A 6,000-nucleotide genomic window follows, 5' to 3' on the forward strand; every position below is an offset into this window, starting at 1 on the left:
CCAATTTTCATTTTATAGTATGAAGACGAGAAACGGACCCGAGAACCATGAAGGAGGTACGAGCGAGTACCTCGAGTTTATGGCCAAAGTTGAGGCCATTATTAAAAAGCAAAGAGCGGAATTTCTTGAGGATGTCCGAAATGTTTTCCAAGAATCGGTTGATGGGCAAGTAACCGAGTTAATAAATGAGCGAATGCGCAATTGAAGAGGCATTAGAAGCTAGAAACATTCATCCTCGGGGCGAGGGGGTGATGGTAGTGGTGGGCATGGAAGGCGAGACTTCCATTATAAAAATTTCAAGGATGCTCAACCTCCTATGTTTAATGGAGTAAGGGATCCGTTGAAAAGCACATGTTGGATCTTCGACATCGAGGGGGCTTTCCGTACCGTGGAGTGTCCTCCCGAGAAGAAAACGAGGTACGGTTCTAGTATGTTGCGTGAAGAGGCAAAGTTGTGGTGGGACGATAAGATTAAGTTGTATGGTGAAGATCAATGTATGAGCTTGACGTGGGATGAGTTTAAAAAGGAGTTCTTTGATGAATATTGGACTCCATCCGATCTTAACAAAATCCGGGACGAGTTGCGCGATTTGCGACAAGGTTCAATGTACTTGGTTAATCTCAAGTCTACCTTCTTGTCAAAGACTCATTTTTGTCCGGAGTATGTAGGTGACGACCGAATGTTGATGCTAGATTTTTATCATACACTAAGCGATGAGTTGAAGAGTAAGATTAGTCGGGGAATGGCTAAGTCTTTTGATGAGTTGTTTGAGTTAGCTCGGGGTTTCGAGCTGGAGGTTCCAAAAAGAAGTGATTTCTATTTTTCTAAGAGAAAATTTGAAGGTTCGAGTCATTCGAGCTTTTCAAGCAAAAAGAGCAAGAGCAAGAAGAGTTCCAAAAGTTTCAATAGCGTGAAGAGGAGTGCTTCCAGGGGTTTTTCTTATACATGCTACAATTGTGGACAAATGGGCCACATGGCTCGTGATTGCCCGAACCCATCTTCCGGAAACAAACTCACATGTTTCAATTGCCAAAAGCAAGGACATCGAAAGTCGGAGTGTCCCGATTTGAACACCGATCATGTTAAAAGGTTAGAGAAGGCGGCGGGTACGGCTCGGGGATGAAATTACTTAATGACCCATGAAAAGGCCAAGCAATCAAACGAAGTTGTCTCAGGTACTTTCATGGTTAACTCTAATCCGACAAGGATCCTATTTGATAGTGGTGCTAATTTATCGTTTGTTTCTCTAAGTTTTGTGTCTAAGCTTGATAAACCACTAGCTAAGTTAAGTCATCCGGTAGAAGTCGAAATAGCGGATGGTAAGACGGTGCTAGGGGTTGATGTGTGTAATGATTGTGATATTGTTTTTGGTTTCGAAACGTTTAAAATTGATCTTATCCCGATGACCTTGGGTGAATTTGATATTGTCGTTGATATGGATTGGCTCGATCGTTATAGAGCCGATATTGCATGCCATGAGAAATGTATTCGTGTGAAGACCCCAAGTGGGGGAGAGTTAATTATTCATGGCGAGAGACGGAGAAGACTTGTGCCATTATGCACTTATGCACGGGCACGTTGTTTTCTTGTTAGTGGTGGCATGGCTTTTCTTGCTCATATAGTTGATACTCGTGAAGAGCCACCACCCATTCGTGAAATTCCGGTGGTTAGTGAATTTGAAGACGTTTTTTCGGATGAATTGCCGGGTGTTCCGACGGAAAGATAAGTTGAATTTCGCATTGAGTTGGTTCCGGGGGCTACTCCCATTGCTAAAACTCCTTATCGTTTAGCACCAACGGAAATGCAAGATTTGTTAAATCAAACCCATGAATTACTTGAAAAGGGTTTTATTCGACCGAGTGCTTCACCATGGGGCACTCCCGTTTTATTTGTAAAAAAGAAGGATGGTAGTATACGGATGTGCATTGATTACCGTGAGTTGAACAAGGTAACAATCAAGAATCGTTATCCATTGCCTCGGATTGACGATTTGTTTGATCAACTCCAAGGCGCGACTTACTTTTCTAAAATCGACTTACGGTTCGGCTATCACCAAATGCGGGTCCGTGAGGAAGATATTGAGAAAACGGCATTTCAAACGCGTTATGGGCATTTTGAGTTTGTAGTTATGCCTTTTGGTCTTACGAATGCACCGGCGGCATTCGTGGATCTTATGAACCGAGTGTGCCAACCTATGTTGGACAAGTCGGTGATGACATACTTGTCTATTCGATGAGTATGAAGGAACATGAACATCATTTGCGTGGAGTGTTGAAGACGTTGCGGAAGGAGAAATTGTATGCAAAATTCTCCAAATGTGAATTTTGGCTAAGGGAAGTTCAATTCCTTGGCCATATTGTGAACAAGGATGGTATTCAAGTAGATCCGGGGAAGATTGAGACGGTGAAAAGTTAGGGACGACCGACTACGCCTACGGAAATCCGAAGTTTTCTCGGATTGGCCGGTTATTACCGTCGGTTTATCCAAGACTTTTCTAAGATCGCTTCTCCATTGACGAAATTGACGAGAAAGAACGCGAGATTTAATTGGGAGAACGAGCAAGAAATTGCTTTTCAATTGTTAAAATAGAAGTTATGTCAAGCTCCGGTGTTAGTGTTGCACGAAGGTGTAGAAGACATGACAGTTTATTGTGATGCGTCTTTAAATGGGCTCGAGTGTGTTCTAATGCAAAGAGGTAAAGTCATCACTTATGCCTCTCGACAATTAAAGGAACACGAAACGAGATATCCGATTCATGATCTTGAGTTGGCGGCGGTTGTTCATGCGTTGAAAATTTGGCGCCATTACTTGTATGGTGTCAAGTGTACGATTTATTCGGATCACAAGAGCTTAAAACATCTTTTTGATCAACGAGATTTGAATTATCGACAACGCAGGTGTATGGATGTGGTGAAAGATTATGATTGTGAAATACTTTATCATCCGGGTAAGGCGAATGTGGTCGCGGATGCGTTGAGTCGGAAGAGTCAACATCCGGCGATACGAGTAGGATCGTTACGCATGATTATTACTAACAAGTTTCTTGTAAAGCTTGGTGAGATTCAAATTGAAGCTTTTGTTAACAATAAGCATGAAGAACGAATCGTGGGACAAACGGAGTCTATTACTTTAGGTCCGCATGGTTTGTTATCCTTTCAAGGATGAGTGTGGGTGCCTAGAATGGGAGATTTCCGACGAGTACTACTTGATGAAGCACATAAGTCAAAGTATTCCATTCATCCGAGCGTGACGAAAATGTACCTTGATTTGAAGAAAGAGTATTGGTGGCCGGGTGATGTCGTGCGAGGTGTATATAAAATACTATTAATTTTACAAGAAATACTATTAAAAATTACACAAGTTTTAATTATTTATTTACAAATGGGATATACCTAAACCTTGCTACAACACTATAGGCAGTGTACCTAATCGTAGAGTAGTATAGTTTTTAGTAAGTCCGGTTCGTTCCACAGGGAGCGGGCTTATTGCACGCTATATTTTTAAACAACTATATTTATACAAAATATATATAATTATATATAATAATATATAAAAGGGGGTTTACCGTTTAATGACCGGTTTGTCGATTTATATTTTAAGCGAAGCGTATAGTAAATGACGATATTTAAATAACAATATAAAATAAATAACAATAATTAAAATGACAATAAATAAAAGTACGAGGAAAAATGAAATAAAATATATTATGCTTATTTAAACTTCCGTAACCATGATATTTGACGTTTTGATTTTAATTTATTGTCTTGGGTTAATTGTCCTTTGTCCTGGATGTATTTGAAACCTATCTGGTTTTTGTCCATAATAGTTCATCGGTCATAATTATAAACTGCTCGGCAAATTTAACCTTATACCCGAAGTCAAATATTCCAACTAACTGGGGATTCGAACTGTAACAAGGTCTTAATACTTTGCTTAATGAATACACCAGGTTATCGACTGTGTGTAAACCAAGGTTTTAATACTTTGTTAACAATTACACCAATTACCCTTGAATGTAATCCACCCCTGTTTTAATGAGTCCATTGACTATTAATCCATCCCCGTGTCCGGTCAAATGAACAATAATTCGTACTTATAAATATCCCGTCCATCGTGTCCGATTAAGCGTATGTGGTTATATATAGATACGTCAAATCATAACCTTTATATTAAATTAACGAGGTATCGTTAATTTAATATAAAGCCCATTAATAGCCCATAGTCTAATTTCCACAAGTGTCGTTCTTTTGTCCAAACCCCAATTATGGTACAAAACCCAATTACCCCGTCTTTAATATTTAGCTCAACATCATGATTACTTCGGCTCAAATAAGCATAATAATAACTTAAGTACGAGACATTAATTTAAAAAGGAGAACATAGCTTACATTGATTATTTATCGCGTAGTAGTACACGGACAGAGCTCCGACTTTAAAAACCCGTAAAATAACCTTTACATAACCCGAACTAATCTAATATAACACTAATCTATATTATATATGTATATATATATATATATATATATTATATTTATTTATATTATACTAGGGAGTATTATTATTATTATTATTATTATTATTATTATTATTTTTACTCTCAGAATTCGTGACCTTTTATAGGAGTTTTGATTTCTGACAGCTCCGCGAGTCGTGGAGTTTTTAGCCTTCAAACTCCGCGAGTCGCGGAGTTTGAAAATCTAGCTCAGGATCATTTGTCTCATAGCTTGTCGACATAATTTTTAAATATATATAATATATAAATAATTTATATAATTATTTAAATATTATATTATATTCTTGTGCATAGTTGACTTGTAATTTTTGGTCCGTTGCGTCGGGCGTTGATAGTTGACTCACGTCCAGGTTCTGGATTTTCGAACGTCCTTGCGTACAATTTAATATCTTGTACTTTGCGTTTTGTAACTTGTACTCTTGTCATTTTTAGACGTTTTTCATCAATAAATTGAACCACTTGGATTGTATCTTGTACATTTGAGCTTTTTGGACATTTTTATCTTCAAATCTTCGTTTTCGCCTTTTGTCTTCGCACTTATTTATTTAAACAATTACAATGAAAATATAATACAATTACATATGAAAACCTATTATTTAGGAGGGATATTGCTATGAAATATATGTTCCTTTTTAGCCTTATCAAACATCCCCACACTTGAGCGTTGCTTGTCCTCAAGCAATACAGAATTTGAAATAAAAACATACATGAATCACTTTTTTATTCATCACACTTTGTACATCAGTGATTTTGATATGGTGGTATAAACAATGATAGTAACGATAGAACCATGGTTAAAGGTGGGTGTGTCATCCACAGTTGCCTCGGGTTTAGGTCAACGACACTTGCAATCAAATAGCCGATTTACTTTCGGTTCCCAAAGCAAAGTGCACATTTGAAAGGCGGTTTACAGTCCCACATGACTATGAAAATTTAGATCCGTTAGGAAATTGGATCTTTATGAAAACATTTGATCTTTTTAAAAATTCAATCTAGCTTTTACCCTAGACACGTTTTCCGGAATAACCCTTCACCGGTGTTTGCAAAATATTTTTGTGGGTTGTGTGGGTTTCAGATTTGAAAATTTTAGCTCAACACTTGTGGTTTTGTGTCACCCACTTGCTAACCTTGTATTAGGAAAGCAACACGTCCAGTATACTTGCTCCGTATATTACCTTTCGATAAACTACCGTCCGGTTGTAAAGGAAAGCGTTGAACAAGTAACTGTTAAGGCAATGTCCCCTGACATGCTTTTAATTATATTCTATAACGTGTCGGACGCAATTACTATCCTTTGTAGGAGCAATAGTAAAGCTCACCCTAGGAATTTTTCGGTCTGGCACAAGGTCCTGTCTTCGACCATGCTATGCAACCACCGTTCTTACGGTTGACACCCGATTTGGTTCAGGTGACCTAATGAATTCCAGGTGAATTCCTAGGATTTTACGTTCAATGGTAATGAACGCATTGAAAATGGGTTTTCAGAA

Source organism: Rutidosis leptorrhynchoides, chromosome 5 (assembly GCF_046630445.1).
Source record: "Rutidosis leptorrhynchoides isolate AG116_Rl617_1_P2 chromosome 5, CSIRO_AGI_Rlap_v1, whole genome shotgun sequence".
Classification (NCBI taxonomy): domain Eukaryota; kingdom Viridiplantae; phylum Streptophyta; class Magnoliopsida; order Asterales; family Asteraceae; genus Rutidosis; species Rutidosis leptorrhynchoides.